The sequence below is a fragment of the Podarcis melisellensis genome, assembly GCF_964234715.1.
Source record: "Podarcis melisellensis genome assembly, chromosome: 7".
NCBI lineage: Eukaryota > Metazoa > Chordata > Lepidosauria > Squamata > Lacertidae > Podarcis > Podarcis melisellensis.
The window spans coordinates 12,334,349-12,355,457 of NC_138539.1; the positions used below are offsets into that span (position 1 = coordinate 12,334,349).

General features: G+C 47.6%; 1 long non-coding RNA gene across 1 annotated transcript in view; it reads right to left on the bottom strand.

The window, feature by feature from the left end:
- Positions 1-1,810: 1,810 nt before the first annotated feature.
- LOC309374235 overlaps positions 1,811-21,109 on the bottom strand; it is a 79,965-nt gene continuing 60,666 nt past the window's right edge. Inside the window, exon 3 of the long non-coding RNA XR_014170433.1 lies at positions 1,811-3,935. This is a non-coding gene — a long non-coding RNA (uncharacterized lncRNA). The remainder of the gene's footprint in view (positions 3,936-21,109) is intronic.

A 21,109-nucleotide genomic window follows, 5' to 3' on the forward strand; every position in this document is an offset into this window, starting at 1 on the left:
TTCTGATGCTCAATATCTTTTAGACGATGACCAATTAGACTGTTTGCTTTAGTAGGGCCCATAGTGAGTAGGTGCTAGGGGGAGTTAAGTTTTTGATAGACGGTTCTCCCCGGCAGGAGACATGGGCCGGGCAAGAGAGGTGGGGGACAACTAGACAAAGGGATGTTATTTTAGGGATGTTATTTTTATCACCTTCCATTTTGTGCAGAGGAGAGAGACCAAGAGGAGGAGCAGTTGAAGGAGATGGGTATGTTTCGCCTGGAAAAAGAGGAGACTGAGAGGAGATATGATAGCCATCTTCAAATATCTCTAGGGCTGCCACCTAGAAGATGTAGAAAGCTTGTTTTCCCTTGCTCTGGAGGGTAGCACTCGAACCCATGACTTCAAGTTACAAAAAAGGAGATTCCGACTAAACATCAGGGAGAACTTTCTAGGGGTAAGGGTTGTTCGACAGCGGAACAGTCTCCCACTGGCGTCAGTGGACTCTCCTTCCTTGGAGGTTTTTAAGCAGAGGCCCGATGGCCATCTGCCATGGATGCTTTAGCTAAGATTCCTGCTTTGCAGTGGGTTGGACTGAATGACCCCTGGGTCCCTACTGTTCTATGATTCTATGATCCACAATCCCAGGGAACAAGAAGAAGAAAATAGAAACCCAAGTTTCTAGTCCTTAAGGGCAGCAATTAATGAAAATACTTTGGCGATTCCAGAGCGCACACTCACTAAGGACTGCAGGATGCACTACATAAAAAAGGGAGAGTATATGCCAAGGTTCTTCTTAGCAGAGGGTTCCTCCGTGAGTTTGGTGCAGGGCATAGAGAGTCCTGGTAGGCTCTACGGGGTCTGGCACTCAGCACCTTTGTAAAACAAAACAAAACCGAATAACGACCCTAAAAGAAGACGTGGAAAAGAAGAACCTTCTCATTTTCTACTCCGAGGAGAGAGAAAGAGAGGCAAGAAGGAGCCCCTATTCTCCCAACAGTTCAGAGAGTGCTGCCAAAATGAAATGCCTACAAGAAAGAAAGAAAGAAAGAAAGAAAGAAAGAAAGAAAGAAAGAAAGAAAGAAAGAAAGAAAGAAAGAAAGGGATTTCTGTTGTGTTTTCCCTACACACACACTTGGCATTCATCTCTGCATCTGCCGATCTGCCGTTCGGCGTCTTTTATTTCACTGCGTCAGATCTGGTTCCAAACGCAAGCCGCCGGTTCTGCAAAAGCCCCCGTAAATAAATAAAGCAATTCACACTTTAGAAACCCAGCAATCGCCCGTCACAAAAGGCGGCACAGGTGCACAAGAAGGCCATTATAGTGAAAGGGACCTAAGGCAGAGATTCGAGCAAGGAAGTTCAATGCACTCCAGACGTCAGTAGGTGATTTATTATCCACAGACCTTCCTGGTCAGCCTTCCTAGCAGAGTCCCGGTTAGTTGCTCGGGAACAAGAGAGATGTCCCTTTTCATTCCGCTTTACTCGTGGAGCAAAGCCCATTGCAAATACGTTTCCTGCAATGCTTCCGTAGTCTGGGGTCGGTCTAGCACAGGGGTAGGCAACCTAGACCCGTGGGCTGTTTGCAGCCCAATCACCTTCTCAATCCGGCCCACGGACTGTACAGGAATCAGCATGTTTTTACATGAGTAGAATGTGTGCTTTTATTTAAAATGAATCTCTGGGCTATTTGGGGAGCATAGGAATTCATTCATTTCCCCCAAAAAATACAGTCCGGCCCACCACATGCTCTGAGGGACGGTGGACCGGCCCACAGCTGAAAAGGTTTGCTGACTCCTGGTCTAGCACATACTGTTTCTCTTTTCCTTCTCTCTGTCCCGTTCTATCAAACACTCCGGTCCAAGGGCTAGAAAGTATAGTGGTACCTTGGGTTACATACGCTTCAGGTTACAGATGCTTCAGGTTACAGACTCCACTAACCCAGAAATATTACCTCGGGTTAAGAACTTTGCTTCAGGATGAGAACAGAAATCGTGCAGTGGCGGCACTGCAGCAGCAAGAGGCCCCATTAGCTAAAGTGGTGCTTCAGGTTAAGAACAGTTTCATGTTAAGAGCAGACCTCCAGAACGAATTAAGTTCTTAACCCGAGGTACCACTGTACTCAAAGCAGGTTAAGGGGCAACAAAGGGTCTGGAAACCAAGCCTTATGAGGAATGATTGAAGGAGCTGGGTACGTTTAGCCTGGAAGAGACTGAAAGGAGATATGATAGCCTTCTTCAAATATCTCAAAAGCTGTCACACAGAAGAGGGAACAAGCTTGTTTTCTCCTGATCTGGAGTTTCCAAGAAAATTCTGAGCTGATTGTTTTTTTCCTGGAAAACAAAAATCAGTTTGTAGCATAGCGATCCAACTAAGCATGTTCATTTTATCTGTGCTTCAGAAGCAAGTGAAGAACTTAGAAACACCAAGAACCATATGCCAGGATACCACCCAAAATTTCAAGGCATGAAATTACACCTTAAAACTCCCTACAAAATTTCCAAGTGATGATGCTGAAATTTAAGGAACGTATCAACAAGCTGAAACATGCGAAGAGGAGGGCGACCAAGATGACCAAGGATCTGGTAACCAAGCCTGATGATGAATGGTTGAAGGAGCTGGGTATGTTTAGCCTGGAAAAGAGAAGACCAAAGGGAGACATGATGGCCATCTTCAAATATCTCAAGGGCCATCCCATGGCAGAGGGAACAAGCTTGTTTGCTCCTGATCTGGAAGGTAGGACTCGAACCCATGGCTTCAAATGACAAGAAGGGACATTCGGACTCAACATCAGGAAGAACTTCTGGCAGTAAGACAGTTTGACAGTGGAACGGTCTCCCTTGAGAAGTGGTGGTCTCTCCTTCCTTGGAGGTTTTCAAGCAGTGGTTGGATGGCCATCTGTCATGTATGATCTAGTTGACATTCTTGCACTGCAGGGGGGTTGGACTAGATGACCCTCAGGACCCTTCCAACTCTATGGTTCCACAAGAGTTGCAGCCCAGCAACATCTAGAGGGCCAAAAAATGCTATGGTGCAGGGACTGAGCTCATTGGAGGCAAGGCATTTGCACAGGGTTCAGGCTGGATACCATCAGAGCTCTGATGTTGCTTCAGCAGCAGTCAGCCTTAGAGTAAAGCTTGCTTGAAGCTCTGCCTTCCTGAAGAGGTCCCTCTCACTTAAAGCAGCGGTTCTCAACCTGTGGGTCCCCAGATGTTGTTGGCCTACAACTCCCATCATCCCTGAGCTCTGGCCTTGCTAGCTAGGGGTGATGGGAGTTGTAGTTCAACAACATCTGGGGACTCACAGGTTGAGAAAGGCTGACTTAAAGTTTCTGCAGTCTTCTTGGCTGAATGAGGATTCAAACCCTGGCCTCCAAGGTCCTATTTCGGCACTTATGGGACACGGGTGGTGCTGTGGTCTAAACCACTGAGCCTCTTGGACTTGCCAATCAGAAGGTCGGCAGTTCGATTCCCCACAATGGAGTGAGCTCCCGTTGCTCTGCCTCAGCTCCTGCCAATCTCGTAGTTCGAAAGCACACCAGTGCAAGTAGATAAATAGGTATCACTGCAGCGGGAAGGAAAACAGCATTTCCATGCTCTCTGGTTTCTGTCACTGTGTTCTATTGCACCAGAAGCGGTTTAGCTGGCCACATGACCCAGAAAGCTGTCTGTGGACAACGCCGGCTCCCTCAGCCTGAAAGTGAGATGAGTACCGCAACCCCATAGTCGCCTTTGACTGGACTTGATCGTCCAGGTGTCCTTTACCTTTTTTACCTAGTTCGGCACTCCAACCACTATGCAACGCTGTCTTTCAATACCAGTAGACACCAGTTTGCCAACAGCAGATGTCAAGGAAGAGCTGTTTCCTTCTGCTGCTTGCCTGAATCCCAGTGGCACCTGGCTGGCTGCTGCTGGAACCGGTGGCCTGATCCGGTTCTTGCAAGCATGGCTCAGCACCTACAAGGATCCAGTTACAAGGGTTCTTGAAGCCAAAAGAAGCATGCTGGCATCGCAAGCGCTCTGAGGGAAGAAAGACGGGCAAGAGCCAAGCCTAATATCTTCCAAATATCACATGCCGCCACACGACCCAATTACACAAAGCGATTTCTCAAGCATAGGCTGGGATAGCCCAGTGTGAAGCTGCCAGTGGAAATCCCCTGCTTAAATTAATTTATATAATAATAGTAATTTATTATTAAATACCCTGCCCATCTGGCTGAGCCTCCCCAGCCACTCTGGGCGGCTCCCAATCGAGTGTTAAAAACAATACAGCATTAAATATTAAAAACTTCCCTAAGCAGGCCTGCCTTCAGATGTCTTTTAAAAATAAAATAGCTGCTTATTTCCTTGACATCTGATGGGAGGGGGTTCCACAGGGAAGGCGCCACTACCGAGAAGGCCCTCTGTCTGGTTCTCTGTAACCTCACTTCGCACAATGAGGGAACCGCCAGAAGGCCCTCGGCGCTGGACCTCGGTGTCCGGGCTGAATGATGGGGGTGGAGACGGGGGTGGAGATCCTTCAGGTATACTGGACAGGACGTTTAGGGCTTTAAAGGTCAGCACCAACACTTTGAAATGTGCTCGGAAACATACTGAGAGCCAATGCAGATCTCTCAGGACCGGTGTTATGTGGTCTCGGTGGCCACTCCCAGTCACCAGTCTAGCTGCTGCATTCTGGATTAATTGCAGTTTCCGGGTCACCTTCAAAGGTAGCCCCACGTAGAGTGCATTGCAGTAGTCCAAGTGGGAGATAACTAGAGCATGCACCACTCTGGTGAAACAGTCTACGGACAGGTAGGGTCTCAACCTGCATACCAGATAAACAGCTGCGCTGGACACAGAATTGACCTGTGCCTTCATGGACAGCTGTGAGTCCAAAATGACTCCCAGGCTGCGCACCTGGTCCTTCAGGGGCACAGTTACCCCATTCAGGACCAGGGAGTCCTCCACACCCGCCCCCTGTCCCCCCAAAACAGTACAGTGGTACCTTGGGTTACATACGCTTCAGGTTACAGGCGCTTCAGGTTACAGACTCGGCTAACCTAGAAATATTACCTCGGGTTAAGATGAGAGGAGAACAGAAATCATGCTTCGGCGGCGCGGCGACAGCAGGAGGTCCCTTTAGCTAAAGTGGCGCTTCAGGTTAAGAACAGACCTCCAGAACGAATTAAGTTTTTAACCCAAGGTACCACTGTACTTCTGTCTTGTCAGGATTCAACCTCAATCTGTTAGCCGCCATCCATCCTCCAACCGCCTCCAGGCACTCACACAGGACCTTCACCGCCTTCACTGGTTTAATTGTGCAGATGGCATCACGGGCCAATTCAGGGGGAGGATGGAAACACCTTTGCCAAGGCGACTGGCATAGCCTGCACAATTGGAATGGAGAACAGCGCCAGAGGCTGCCTCCCCATCGCTCAGGGACCGTGGTGTGTGCCTTGCTGCAGAGAACCACCTCAGCAGCAAACGCATTTGAATAAGCCCATCGAGAAGCAAGCAAACAAACAGCATCGCTGCCGAGTCAAGCAACTAACAAGGTGCCCAGGGCCGCTGACCCACTTAGCTGAGCTGCCGAGGCTCCAACAGCCCAGCAGGCTCCTCGAAAAAGGCCGGCAGCATCAGCAAAGAACAGCTTGAGAGCTGCCCAAAATAGAAGGCATATTGCTGCAACGACGGCCGACACCTGTGTCGTTCTCATTGCTATCTAGGAAGAATGCATGCTTCTAGAGAGTCTAGGGATATTTGCAGGGTTAGAAACTCGGGTGTATAAGTTAGGCGCCAAACGGCATCGTAAACCAAGGTTGCAGTTGCCACGATCAGTGTTAGAAACTCAGATTTATGAGCTAGGCTCCAAATGGCGCCTTAAACCAAGGTTGCAGCCGCCAAAACAGAATACAGTGCTACCTCTGGATGTGAACGGGAACCGTTCCAGAGCCCCGTTCGCATCCTGAAGCGAACGTAACCCGCGTCTGTGCATGCGCGGGTTGCGATTCGCCGCATCTGCGTGTGACATCATTTTGAGTGTCTGCGCATGTGTGAGCGGCGAAACCCGGAAGTAACACGTTCCATTACTTCTCGGTTGCCGTGGAGCGCAACTCAATAACGCTTAACCCGAAGCTACTTTAACCCGAGGTATGACTGTACAGTGTAACCTCAGTTCTCAAACAGCTCCATTCCCAAATGTTTCGGCTCCCAAACATCGAAGACCCGGAAGTAAGTGTTCCAGTTTTCGAACAGTCCTCGGAACCCGAATGTCCGACGTGACTTCTGATCTCCAAAAGGCCTAGCTGTCAGCCAATCGATATAAGCCACGCCTCGGAATTCGAACGTTTCGCAAGTCGAACATTCTTCCGGAACTGATTACGTTAGACTTCTGAGGTTCCACTGTATCTAGCTGCCATTTGGAGGCAAGATGGCTCTAGTCTCATTTTTCAAATGGTGGACTGACTGTGACTGATTCTCAGTTAACATCTGGCTAGTTCAGATGACAACCCAGAGCTAGGTTAAGAACTTTGAGAACTTAAAAGAAGAAAAATCACTTTATCCAGAGAAAGTCTGCATATATATTGGCATATATAGGATGCGTTGCTAGTGTGTGAAAACATTCGAGGATCTCCAGGTATGCATCTCCAGATGGTAGAGATGTTAGGGTCCATCCTGGCGCCTAGTCATCCCCACCTTGGTCGCAAATAGCTGAGCCCCCGGTGCAAAATGCCCCTAGCAGCTGGCTAATTTCGAACGGTGGTTGCAAAGGGCCAATAGCCAGCTGCACAATGGGCCTGGCGAATTTTCAAACGCTGATCACGACTCCCATAATCCCCAGCCAAATCAGTCAGACATCAGGGTTGATGGGAGTTGTAGTCCAAGCACACCTGGGAACCCCAGATGGAATGCTGAAGGCTGACTTTGGGGGTCCAAAGGATCCACCCCTATCCCTGCCACAAGAAACACCCCATTTGGGGGCTTGGAGGTCAGGCAGAGGACCAGCCCATCAGCGGCAGTAATCCTTCAAGTTGATGGCGTGGAATCTGTGCTGCATCATAACACAGAGAAACGCAATGGCTTTCAGCATCTCTGTGTGTGTTATGACTGTAGCCTCAGCCTCATGTTTTTAAGTAAACATTGGTCTTTAATGCAAGTTACTACTGCTGAAAAACGAGAGAATTAAACCTCCCAGGATTTATGAGCAGTCGTCAAGTCTGATTCCATTTTAAAAACAAAGCAATCGCTGAATGGTTGTGCTGGTTTTCCTTTTGGTTAAACATAGGCCTCTAGAGCTGAATATAAGTTCTTGCAAGAGGTAACTTGTTAAATCGTATAGGTTTAGAATTTACCGGTGCGGTGGATGGAAGTTTGCTCTGCAGCTTGATAAACTTCGGTTGTCGGAATCAGAAGCTCAGGGTTTTCAATCGCCCCTCTCATTAAAGACTGACATACCGATGCCCACATCCCATCGCAATATCTTCAGGTCTGCAACTACCTGTGAGTGAGCCTTGGTAAAGTGATGAAGACGCAATTTAAAGAGGAAACCAAGTGAGGACTGGACTGCATCCCCAGGAAATGTGGAGATGTCAGAATCATTCTACAAGGTCACAAACAATTCAAAATCACCACTGGAGGTGAAAGCCTTGATATTCGGACCTTTGGCTGCACAATAAAAAGTTGATTTTTTAAAACAAAACAAAAATTAAATGCATGCAAGCTGGATTTATTTTCACAGCTTGCAGAATTCCCTTCGACTGGTCAGAGGCTCTCTTGCAGAAGGAGAAAAATCTGGGGGGGATTCCCTCATCGGTAGTTTCCAGCCACAGGGGCTGCCCAGCTTCAAGAAAAATAGTCAAATGTCAAATGTCTCTTTATAGAGGAGGGTCTGAAATGCTGACAGACTCATCATGCAAATAAGATGGAGAGAAAAATGAAATTGTGGCAGATGCAGATCTGACCTGCCAGAAGGATGGAAAATGTGGTTGTTTATTTAAAACACACACACACACATGCCAGCAGCATATCAAGAGTCTTTTAAGTCAAGGCAACCATCAATTCCTGGAAGGCGTAAAGAGAGATTTGCCGCCAACCATCTAATATACTCCAAGCTGGTCCCAGCTTTGTGGGAAACTGGGGACTTTCAGAGCACGAAATCCAAGCTGTCCTGCTGTCGTTTCTCTCCAGAACAGCTGCAAATGAAAAGACATGGAGGCCCAATGGGATCCCAACAATTCTTTGAGACGTGTGAAACAAACCCAAGCCGGTACCCTCCAGTGACTGAGCCTATACACCTTTTGTCACACCAACACATCGTCCATTTCTTACTTCTGTGGCTGCTTCCCAGACCCTAGCCAGGTGGGTAACAGCACAGTTGCGCAAGCACATAATGCACAAGTCCCTAGCCCTGCACAAGAACCTAGGAAGGTGATGCCCCGTGCAGAGCTGGAGCACTGTGTCCATTGAGCTCAGCTCTGTCTGCACTGATTGGCAGCAGCCCTCCAGGGTTCTGGGCAGGGGTTTCTCCCAGCCCTACCTTGAATTATCGGGGATCGAACCTGCCGGCCTTCGACATACAAGGTAGACGCTCTGAGCTACGGTCTCTCTCTCTCTCTGAGCAAATAGGCTAGTAACTTGTTCGCCAGGCCAATTACAGATGCCAATTTATTGCATTCATTCCAATGACAAAATGTGGAAAGGGGGAGAGCTCTCCCCACTTAAGGGAACAACTGGAATTAATTCTGGGGTAGCCCAGTGGGTAGAGTGTGAGACTCTATAACCACAGGGTCGTGGGTTTGAACCCCACGTTGGGCAGGGGGTTGGACTAGATCGGTCCTTTCTAACTCTACAATTCTATGATAATTGAGGCAATGCTTCTGCAGCCTATTACAATCAAAGAGATGCAGCACACTCCCTCCCTCGTGGGGAGTTTTTTTTTCCAGGTACAGCCTTGACAGAAATGACTGGGACTGCACGTTTATCTGGAAATGCAAGCGGTTGAATCTGATGCTGTGTACTGTCAAAATAAAGGGTCTAGATGCAGGATTCCACCCTGCCCCCTTCTCCTTCTGAAGAATCTTTAGCAAATATCTATTTTAAGGCTCGCCATGAGGCTCACTGACCCCTTATATTAACAATAGCTCACGTTCTATTTCTGGCCAGAGTCTGAGATATAACAGGGAGATATAACATATCCTTTTTGGATGGCTGCCGAATTGCAAGAGGCTTCTATATGCTTCCAGAGCTGAGACAGCTAGCAGCGCAAGTGGCAGGTGATCAACTGACCCTTTTAAAAATCGCTTAATTAATTAATTAACTCAATTAACTAATTTCTTAATTAAACAATTAATCTAAATTAAAGGTGGGTAACCCGCCTACCTTTGCCATCCCCAGCCACTCTGGGCGGCTTCCAACAAAGTATTAAAATACAGTGGTTTGTTAAACATTAAAAGCTTCCCTAAACAGGGATGCCTTCAGATGTCTTCTAAAAGTCTGGTAGTTGTTGTTCTCTTTGACATCTGGTGGGAGGGCATTCCACAGGGCAGGTGCCACTACCGAGAAGGCCCTCTGCCTGGTTCCCTGTAACTTGGCTTCTCGCAGAACGGCCTTGGTCCTGTATACCTGAAGGAGCATCTCCACCCCCATTGTTCATCCCAGAAACTGAGGTCCAGCTCCGAGGGCCTTCTGGAGGTTCCCTCATTGCGAGGTTACAGACAACCAGGCAGAGGGCCTTTTCGGTGGTGACGCCCGCCCTGTGGAACACCCTTCCATCAGATGTTAAGGAAATAAAGAACTACCTGACTTTTAGAAGATATCTGAAGGCAGCTCTGTTTAGGGAAGTTTTTAATGTTTAAGGCTTTGTTATGTTTCCATATATGCTATAAGCTGCCCAGAGTGGCTGGGGAAACCCAGCCAGATGGGCAGGGATTATTATTATTATTATTATTATTATTATTATTATTATTATTAACAACACTGCCCTGCGGCACACCCTTTTGTGGACTACGACTTCATTAGATCACATCGCAATGTTTTTCCTCTTCGCCAAGCAGGCTGGAATCAAATGAACGGCAGGATTACATAAGAGCAATCTCTTGCTATTCGCACTAAGACAACACACTGCATTTCCTTGAGAGACCACATTTCCCAAACGGCGTGGCGAAAGGGGAAGAAATCCGAGTGACGCAGCAGCAACAGCCGGTTTGCCAGTTCCCCATGGGCGAAAAAGAGAGTTTGGAGCTTTGGAAGGGATTCAGGATGATGAGGAGATTTTTTACCGTAAGTGCTTAGTAACTCTAGAAGCAGAACAGCCCCTCTCCCGTCTCTCCAGGGGCATGACACATGCTAACTTTCAGCCGTGTTTCGTTGCAATTTTAAAAAGCAAGTTGCTGTATTATTGCTTCGTGGTTACACAGAGAGAGGGGAGAGAGCCATAGCAATATTTTTCTCTGCTTTGCTGATTCACCCCACTGAGGGAGGTATCAAAACAATGAGGTTATTTCTCTCCACGAACCACAACCCTGGAATGAGCTAGGGAGATGAGCCCAGCACAAAACGAATGGAAAGGTCTGAGGGAGAGTCATTGAAAAAGAGGACCTGAATTCCAATGTGGTTACAGTTCTTCCCGGCTACTCAGAAGTACAAAGCAATCGCACTTTGGCACATATCTGGCATTCTTTTTTTCACATTTGTACCCCACCTTTCCTTTTCCAAGAAGCTTGTGGTGCTTTACACAATTCTCTGCCCCCCCTCCATGTTACCCTCAAAACAACCTTGCAAGGTAGGTTAGGCTGAGAGTAAATGACTGTCCCGGGGTCAAATCAAGTGGCCAAGCGGCGATTTGAACCCTGGTCTCCCAGGTCCTAGGCCATGGGTAGGCAAACTAAGGCCAGCGGGCCGGATCCAGCCCAACTGGCTTCTAAATCCGGCCTGCGGACGGTCCGGGAATCAGCGTATTTTTACATGAGTAGAATGTGTCTTTTTATTTAAAATGCATCTCTGGGTTATTTGTGGGGCATAGGAATTCGTTCACCCCCCCCCAAAAAAAATATAGTCTGCCCCCCACAAGGTCTGAGGGACAGTGGACCGGCCTCCTGCTGAAAATGTTTGCTGGCCCCTGTCCTAGGCCGACGCTCTAACCACTAGGCCACACGGTGGTGACTTCAACAGCCTCCGCCCCACTAAAAAAAGCAGAAAAATATGACAACCAAGGATCTGAAACTCAGAGCATGGAGTTTACTGCACAGGAGAGAACATTCCCAAGCACAACATGTGAGGCAGAATGGTCTATATCTACCTATCTATCTATCTATCATCTATCTATCTATCTATCATCTCTTTATTTCGCATTCCGCCTCCCCCCTGAGAAGCTGAAGGTGGCAGACAAGGGTCTCCCCCTCCCCATTTTGTCATTACAACAAGCCTGGCTAACCCGCAGGATAGGCTATGAAACAGCGATTGGCTCAAGGACACCCTACATTGCGGAATAGTCCCTTCTAAATCTACAATTCTATGGCTGACTGGGAGATTTGAACCCCAGACCTCCAAGTCCCAGCCCACCACCATAACCATCACACGGCACTTGTTCCCTTGAAAGGAAGTGAGCTACAACATGCCCTTGTAGGTACACAGAGACAGCTGCTTTATGCAGAGTCCAACTAGTCCAGAAATGTCCATACTGACTGATAGAGCATCTCTCCAGGGCTTCAGGCAGGTTGTCCCCATCCCTACCTGTGGAGATGCCCAGGGCAGCACCTGTGTCCTTCTGGATGCAAAGCAGGTGCTCTAACGCTGAGCTCATCCAGGTGAAAGGATGGAGAGATCCTCTGCTTGTCTCCCTAGGCAACCAGCCATCAGTCAAAAGTGGACCATCCTGGGCTAGGAAGAATATAAGGAAGCCTTTTAACGTGTTAATGTTTTATTATGTCTTAATAATAGTAATAATAATTTTTTATTTATACGCCACCCTTCCCGGTTCAGAAAACCGGGCTCAGGACGGCTAATAACAAATTTAAAACACTTAACTGATGCAACAAAACAGCATAAAATACAGTATAAAATGTGAATAACAATAAATTCAGAATTCAAAAATCAATTTAGGGGGGAAATCCATCCAATAAACATTAGATGATCACCAGGGCTAGCTGGCTAAATTAGTCCTATTTGGGCCAGCGAGGAGATCAGGGGAGAATTAGCTGTGGGATCCCAGAGCAGGTAATCTTCATAAAAAGGGGAGGGGGAGGGAAGGGAAGGGGAATAAAAGATCAGGCTAAGTTCAAATTGAAAGCCAGGTGAAATAGCTCTGTCTTACAGGCCCTGCGGAAGGAAATTAAATCCTGCAGGGCCCTGGTTTCATGGGACAGAACATTCCACCAGGTCAGAGCCATCACTGAGAAGGCCCTGGCCCTGGTGGAGGATAATCTGACTTCCTTAGGGCCCAGGACCTCTAAACTATGATTATTCATGGACCTTAAGGTCCTCTGCGGGGCATACCAGGAGAGGAGGTCCCATAAATTTATATATGTTGGAAACTTCCCAGAGTGGCTGGAGCAACCTAGTCAAGTGGGCAGGGTACTTATTAATTATTATTATTATTATTATTATTATTATTATTATTATTATTATTAATGCTACAGTACCACATGGAAAGGCAAGCAGCCTCCAGATTTTTAGGGGTCTTGGAGAAACGCAACATAGCACATAGGAAGCTGCCTTATAATGAGTCAGACTGCTGGTACCCATCAAGTTTAAATACTGCCTACACTGACTGGCAGCAGCTGTCCAGATTTTCCAGACAAAAGTCACGGAAGAGTGTGCAAACTTCCCGTAATCTCCAAGCAAAGAGAAATAATAAATCCATTTGAATTTCTCCTCCCACCATAGCGCAGACAGAACTCAGCTTTATGGTTTAAAAGTCTCGCGCTGCCCTTTCCAGTCTGTGTCTGTATGTGTGTGTGTGTGTGCCTAGTTCTCAGCTCCGGGACGTCAGCCAAAGTCGATTACAGGCGACTTAAAGTGATGGAGAAAGGGAGGAAAGCAGGGAAAAGACTCAAGAGCGGGCGGGAATCAATTCGCAGCTGTAGCGAGACCGGCAGCCAAAAAACATGAGGCTAAATTTACAGGTCCGGGGGAAGGCAGGAGTAGCAAACTGATCTTGAACGGGGAGAAAACAGACAACAGCTCTCTCTCCCCTCGCACACAAATACTGACAGAGCTAGGTCATCTTGCTTGTTATTGAGAAACCGGGGCAGAGAGCACGAGGGCTGACGCACAAAGGCTTGTCAAGTGTTTACTGGCAAAGGTACTTTGCCACTTTCCCTGCTGCTGCAAACGCACCACCGGCGCTGTGTAATTTCTCACGCCGCACAGATAAGCAGGTGGAGGAAAATGGAACAGAAGTAGCCAGGGGCGAGGCGCTAAGCTCCTCCGGCGGATCCACCTGTCACCGTGGGTCCTCGGTTTGGGGAGGAGGTGATGCCCTATGACTCAGCTACCTTTGCGTCAAGGAAAGCTAATCCCTTTTCTCTGATCTCCTGCCGCTGCCGCAGGAAGAACGTTCAGCTTCAATCTGACGGCTAGACATTCGCTTCCCAAACTTTCGGAACAGGGATTTCTTCCTCTCCCCATTGAAGCGGGAGATACAATGCGTGCCACGCTGGTTGTCATGCCTAGCCACGGTTTAGGGTTGCAAGGGCAAGGCTCTGGCTGCAAGGAGGGAATGACGCTTCCGCTTCAGGTTAACCACAGTTTAGTGGGTCGGCAGAAACCTAAGCCATGACCCATCTCAATTCCATGAACTACAGGTGAAAGATAGGTTTGTTTATCTTTTCAATAGATCATAGGTTGAATCCTGACAAGACAGAAGTACTGTTTTGAGGGGACAGGAGGCGGGCAGGTGTGGAGGACTCCCTGGTCCTGAATGGGGTAACTGTGCCCCTGAAGGACCAGGTGCGCAAGCCTGGGAATCATTCTGGACTCACAGCTGTCCATGGAGGCGCAGGTCAATTCTGTGTTCAGGGCAGCTGTCTACCAGCTCCATCTGGTACGCAGGCTGAGACCCTACCTGCCTGCGGACTGCCTTGCCAGAGTGGTGCATGCTCTGGTTATCTCCCACTTGGACTACTGCAATGCGCTCTACGTGGGGCTACCTTTGAAGGTGACCCGGAAACTGCAATTAATCCAGAATGTGGCAGCTAGACTGGTGACTGGGAGCGGCTACCGAGACCACATAACACAGGTCTTGAAAGACCTACATTGGCTCCCAGAACATTTCCGAGCACAATTCAAAGTGTTGGGGCTGACCTTTAAAGCCCTAAACGGTCTCGGTCCAGTATATCTGAAGGAACATCTCCACCCCCATCATTCCAGCGCTGAGGGCCTTCTGGTGGTTCCCTCACTGCAAGAAGCCAGGTTACAGGGAACCAGGCAGAGGGCCTTCTCGGTAGTGGCTCCCGTCCTGTGGAACGCCCTCCCACCAGATGTCAAAGAGAACCATTACCAGACTTCAGAAGAGGGAAGCTTTTAATGTTTGCTGTATTTTAATATTTTGTTGGAAGCTGCCCAGAATGGCTGGGGTATAAATAATAAACTATTATTATTAAATTATTATAGGTAGGATTGACCACAATTTGGAAGGATTTGACAACACAGCAACTTCTTTAAAGCAACCACGGCCAGCTGTCATGGATGCTTTAGCTGAGATTCCTGCATGGAAGGGGTTGGACTAGATTGACTCTTGTTGTCCCTTCCAATTCTACAATTCTATGTTCTATGATAGATGTACAATTTCACAAAAAGATTCACCAATACTTGCATAATATAAGAAGTCAGTGCTATGCAAGTGATTTAAGTATTGTGCAAAAATAGGGGGGGAAGGGAGAGAGAGAGAAGCAAGCTGTGTTCTGGCCTCAGATTTTTCAACACACTGGCTTTTCCCTGCAGGCATCCTGTTGCTACAAAAGGCCAGATAAACAGGGCCGTTTTATTGCCGAATTAAAAAAAGGAAAACAGCCCACAACAATAGCAACATCGGGGAAAAGCGGACTTAAATCATCAAGTTGTCCAAGCCAGAAATTTCCTAGAGCCACAGCAATGCTGCCACTCAGCAGAGCAAAAGGATCATGGGATATTCTGAGAACAATTAGATGGTGGGCATGGTCCTTTGGAGATGGATGAGCCCCTCCTGTTCAATTTCAATGGAACACCACCTGAATGTGGAGGAACTTGGGACTTCACCCAGCAAAACTACACAATATCTGAAGACTCAATAAAAGTCCAGAATTTGATTGCCACCACAGTGGAAGTCAATGAAGGCACACCCTCAAAGAGGCTGGGAAGAGCGTGCAATGAGTTTTGTAATGTATGCAGGAATCCACCTTCCGATGAACCAAAGCATTAGTTCATCCAGCTCAGTACTGTCTAAAGTGACCAGCACCAGGGTTTTCAGACAGGCAGGGTTTCCCAGCCCTACCTGGGACCTTCTGCATAGTAACAAAAACGGATAATTTTATTATTTATATCCCACCCATCTGCAAAGGAAGGACTCTCTGCCATTGAGTTCCTCAACCTAGTCAGCAAACACATGTGGGCACTGTGCCGGTAGTCTGGGGGTGGGAATCAGCGCAAATTGTGCCACATTAACAGCATCCAGGACTACCTCAAATTCTTGGGTGAATGCACTTTGCAGGAGAAGACAGACAAACAGCGTTTCATGGAAGCTTGCTCGCAGCGACTGACCATCTCGTGGAGGAACTGCAGAGCTCCCACAGAAGACAGCTTTCAAGACCACTGTCGTCGTGGTTCGCACTCAGTTCCCCCACCGCTTCCTGCGGCTGCAAGCGGAACTTCTGGTCTCCCCTAAAGGAGGCAGAACAGAGGAGTGGCTTAAATGGTCCGTCCAATATTGTTGGACTGCAACTCCCATGATGCTCAACCATTGCCCATGCTGGCTGCAGCTGAGGAGAGTTGTAGTCCTACATGATGCGGCTAGGATAGCTCAGTTGGCAGAGCATGAGTCATGAGTTCGAGTCCCATGTTAGGCAAAAGATTCGTGCATTGCAAAGGTTAGATTAGGTGTCTCTCATGGTCCCTTCCAACTCCACAATTCTAGGATTATGAGTAGCTCAGATGTTTCTAGCCCACAACTTGCATGATCCCTAGCTAGCAGGACCAGTGGTCAGGGATGATGGGAATTGTAGTCTTGAAACATCTGGAGGGCCAATTTTGAGGAAGCCTGGACTAGATGACCCTCAGAGGACCTTAAGGTCCATGAATAACCATAGTTTAGAGGTCCCGGGCCCTATGGAAGTCAGACTATCCTCCACCAGGGCCAGGGCCTTCTCAGTGATGGCTCCGACCTGGTGGAATGCTCTCTCCCATGAGACTAGGGCCCTGCAGGATTTAACCTCCTTCTGTCGGGCCTGTAAGACAGAGCTATTCTGCCTGGCCTTTAATATGAATTCAGCCTGAACTTTTATTTCTCTTCTCTTCTCTTCCCTCCCCCTCCCCTTTTATGAAGACCACCCGCTCTGAGACCCCACAGCTAATTCTTCCCTGGCCTCCTCGCTGGCCCAAGTAGGACCAATTCAGCCAGCTAGCCCTGGGGATTATCTAATGCTTATTTCCCCTAAATTGAATTTTGAATTTTATGGTTATACATGTTTTTATACTGTATTTTATGCTGCTTTCATAATTAAGTGTTTTAAATTTGCTGTTCGCCACCCTGAGCCCGGGTATAAATATATATTTTTAAAAATAATTATTATTATTATTATTATTATTATTATTATTATCCCTTCGAACTCAACAATTCTACGATTGGGAGGGCACAATATTGACTACCCCTGCTGAGCAAAGTCACCCACACTCTATTATTCCTAGAAACTCAGGTGGGAAGATTCCTGACCTCCCCTTTGCAAATGTCTCTTTCCTTCAGAAAGGTTCTCTGAGTACATCTGAATGATGTGATTTAAGAAAACAAAACCATGTTGGCGTTAAGGAGCATATGCAAAGGAAGAAAAGGAAAAGGGCTGCTGCTTTCAGCTACAAAAGGTTCCTTTCATGGCCCATGGCAATGAAGTCTGGCCTCTTCGCAGGGAATCCTATCAGGGAATGACAGAATGGGGGGGGGGGGAAACGTGATTCTCTGGGGCTTCTGATAAGGAAAGAAGGACACTGATATTCCTCCACGGGGAGGAGTCAATCCAGTTTTTTTAGAAGGGAGAAAGTTCAATCAACATGCCAGGGATGCCTCAGGTTGTCACAACTCTCTCTCTGATGTTCCAGCTACAGCTATGAGTCACCTAATCAAACATTTCCTGATATCAGATAGCTGCAAGTCCTATGTAACTGCAGAAGGTTTTTTTTGGGGGGGTGCGCTGAAAACAGCTACCATGACATAAAGGGAGCCTGTAGCCACTGATACAAGCCTGAGCTGAGAAGGATTTAAGGATAAGAGATCTCCAGCAACTCCCCTACACGAAAAGAGGGATTCAAACAAATAAAAGGAGGCATGATTTAGGCAAGAATCATTGTAACAAAATAAATAAGGAAGCAGGGAGAGAAACTCAAGAGCAGCACCACTTCTCCAAAACTTTTAGAGACACTTTCCAGAGGAAATGAGTAACCCTCTTGTTATTAAGTGATAAATCGCAGCCAAGGGGAAGTGCCATTGTCTCCTATTTATTTTTAATCTCCAAACACCCGTGTAGCTGGCACCGCGTTCCAAACGCACGCCGATAAGCCGGGGCTGTTTGAAGGAGACGGAGGCTCCTGGGATGGAAGAATGAGATTCCAGTTTCAGGCCCAATGTTGGCACTCAGTCAGGAACCGGGGGAAAGTGCAGAGGAGGCTGGAGAGGCGTCTCTGCCAGAGAGCAAAATCGGCTCGTTTGCTCCGCTATTGGGTTTTATTATTCCCAAGGGGCAACAATGCATCTGTAATTGATGAGGTCTGGCATGCTGGGTTTCAGGGGAAGATGGGACTGTTCCTCGCCGGGAGAGAGCGGCCAAAATGGAAAGCGAGTTATGTAACTCCTCGAGAGGAGGCCGCTGTCCTCAGATTACACCCCAACACACCCTCCACCCCTCAACAAATTATCCCGAGACGTTTTGCTGATCGCCATCAGCTCGCTCTTCTCTCTGTGTTTCATTATGGAACCAGGAAAATCATCCTCCAGAGAGGATAGGAAGTCCCCGGTACTGTTTTATTATTATTATTATTATTATTATTATTATTATTATTATTAAAGATTTTCTTGATTTACAGAACAAAAAAAATTCCTTCCAGTAGCACCTTAAAGACCAACTAAGTTAGTTCTTGGTATGAGCTTTCGTGTGCATGCACACTTTTTCAGATACACAGATGTATCTGAAGAAGTGTGCACGCACACGAAAGCTCATACCAAGAACTAACTTAGTTGGTCTTTAAGGTGCTACTGGAAGGAATTTTTTTTGTTTTGACTATGGCAGACCAACACGGCTACCTATCTGTAACTTGATTTACAGAAGTATGTGTAATGTCTCTCGTATTTTTTCCACGTAACATTTTTACAAATCAGTTTCATTTGTTGAGACATTAGGAAGAAAAGGGGTGGAGGGGGGGAAGATGGGTGGGGTCGGGTGGCGATGTTTCTATTTTGCTTAATGTATGTAGGGTTTGGTGTCAGCGTTACTCGTGCCGGTTCTCTGCTGTTCACTTGTGTTCCTTTGGTGGTGAGAGAGGTTGGGGTTGGCCCTAGATGTGGTTGTTCATTTGTGGTTGGCTGTGGTGATCTTCGTTTTCATGTGTGAGTGGGGCGGGTGGGTGTTTTGGATCAGGTTAGCCATATTGATTTGTATGCTGTTGGTGGATTATTGTCATTGTCTTGTTGGGCTGTGTACGCGATAAAGGGGAACCATACCGGGGTGAAGACGTCTTCTTCTGTTTGTCCCCATGTCAGTTTCAATTTATTGGTTACTTTTTTCTAGTAGGGCTGTTTCCCATACTATTTGGTACCATTGGTCCATGCTTACTCCTGACAGGTCTCTCCAGTGTCTGGTTATGGTGTTTCTGGCTGCTGAAAGTAGGTGAGTTATGAGTTCTTTGTGGTGTAAGTGGGCATTATTGTCTTGGAAGATGTTTGCCAGTTTTGGGGTGATGTATAATACTTGCTTAGTTATTTTACATATTTCTTGTATGGCTGTTGTCCAGAATAGTTGGATTTTGGGGCACTCCCACCACATGTGGAGGTATGTGCCTGTGGAGGTGCACCCTCTCCAGCATTTTAGTGAGGTTGCTGGGCGTATTACAACTAGTTTTAGGATAGGAAGTCCCCGGTACTGTTTGCAAATTACTTACTGCAGAGAGAGAGCGAGCCAGGGAGCCAGGAATGACATTTTTGCTAGGCCAATTGTGCAATCCATGCGAATGCAGAAGCTGGAATCATCCAACCCAAGTTCAGTATTACTTCCGCTCCACGTTCTCGGGTGGGTGGGGGCAAGTTGCTCTCTCCCAGCCTCAGTTCCCCATCGGCAACCCTTGAGTGCACTAATTCAAGAGTGACCGGCCTCGCAAGGTTATTCTGATTGCAAAACAGAAAGCATGCAATGTGAAACATTTCATTTTCAAAGGATGGAATGGCAAAATGAGGCTCTGCGTGGAACAAAGCCTTTCCCAACCAGATGCCCTGCAGATGTTTCGGACGATGAGAATCCACCCCCAGCCAGCACAGCTGTATGGAAAGGGTCTCCATCTCTGTATGTTTGCAGGGTCTCCGTCTAAATAGTAATAATAATTTATTATATATACCCCACCCATCTGGCTGGGCTTCCCCAGCCACTCTGGGCGGCTTCCAGCAGAATATTAAAATACAATGATTCATCAAATATTAAAAGCTTCCCTAAATAATACTAACAAAGCTCATGTGGTCTATATCTGACAGGCAAGAGTTGCCAAAGGGGGGGCGGGGCGGGGTGTAGAGACCACAATTGATGGTGTCTAGTTGTGGATGTAAGGGTGGCGCTGTGGTCTAAACCACTGAACCTAGGGCTTGCCGATCAGAAGGTTGGCGGTTCAGGGGTGAGCTCCCATTGCTCTGTCCCAGCTCCTGCCCACCTAGCAGTTCAAAAGCACGTCAAAGTGCAAGTAGATAAATAGGTACCGCTCCGGAGGGAAGGTAAACAGCGTTTCTGTGCGCTGCTCTGGTTCGCCAGAAGCGGCTTAGTCATGCTGGCTACATGACCCGGAAGCTGTAAGCCGGCTCCCTCGGCCAATAAAGCAAGATGAGCGCCGCAACCCCAGAGTCGGCCATGACTGGACCTAATGGTCAGGGGTCCCTTTACCTTTATGAGCATCCTACCAAAATAGGGAACAGAGGAATCTGCTTTATACAGAGCCAGACCATTGGTTCAGTCAGTGTTTCCTACACCGACTGGAAGGAGCGGTCCAGGATTCCCTGCCCAGGACATTCCCAGCCCTACCTGGAGATGTCATTGGGGATTAAACCTTCTCCATGCAGCGCAGATGTCCTACTACTGGGAAAAGGCCTCTTCCTCTAAGAAACCTTTGACAGTGATCTGATAGGTAGAACTGCGCAAATCTAGACGAGAACAAGCCAGCAAAGGGGGGGAAGGGCAAGATCTCGTCATTCAGGGTCAGCATTCCTGAAAGGGGCAGACATTTGGGAGATAATCTCTGCATTCTGAAGCATGTTGCAACCAAGTGAACTGCAATCTGGGGCTGGGGGGGTCAGATTACCCGTGATGCAAACTCAAGAGGAACAAGCGAAGTTCGGGTTTCTCCTAGCAGCTTGTGCAACACCCAACCTTGGGGTGGAGAAGAGACCTCTGTCAACTCTGAGGTCGCCTGATACAATCCACCTAAAGGACTGAGAAGAGGGTTCTTCCATCATAGGTCAAGCTAATCCAGTCTAGGGGAACTTCACTGGGAGAGCCCTTTGATAAGCATCTCAGATTGCAAATCCAATCCGGCCACTTTGACTTGTAGATACCATAGGCAGAAGAAGTCTCTGATGGCAAGTCAACTCACCCCTTATGCAAGTTGAGGAGGTTTTCTCGCGCTAAAAAGAAGATAAGAAACGGCCTTATTCCACCCAGTCAGACTGCTTGCCTTGTAGCTTTATAAATCTATGAACATGCTACCTTTTATATCAA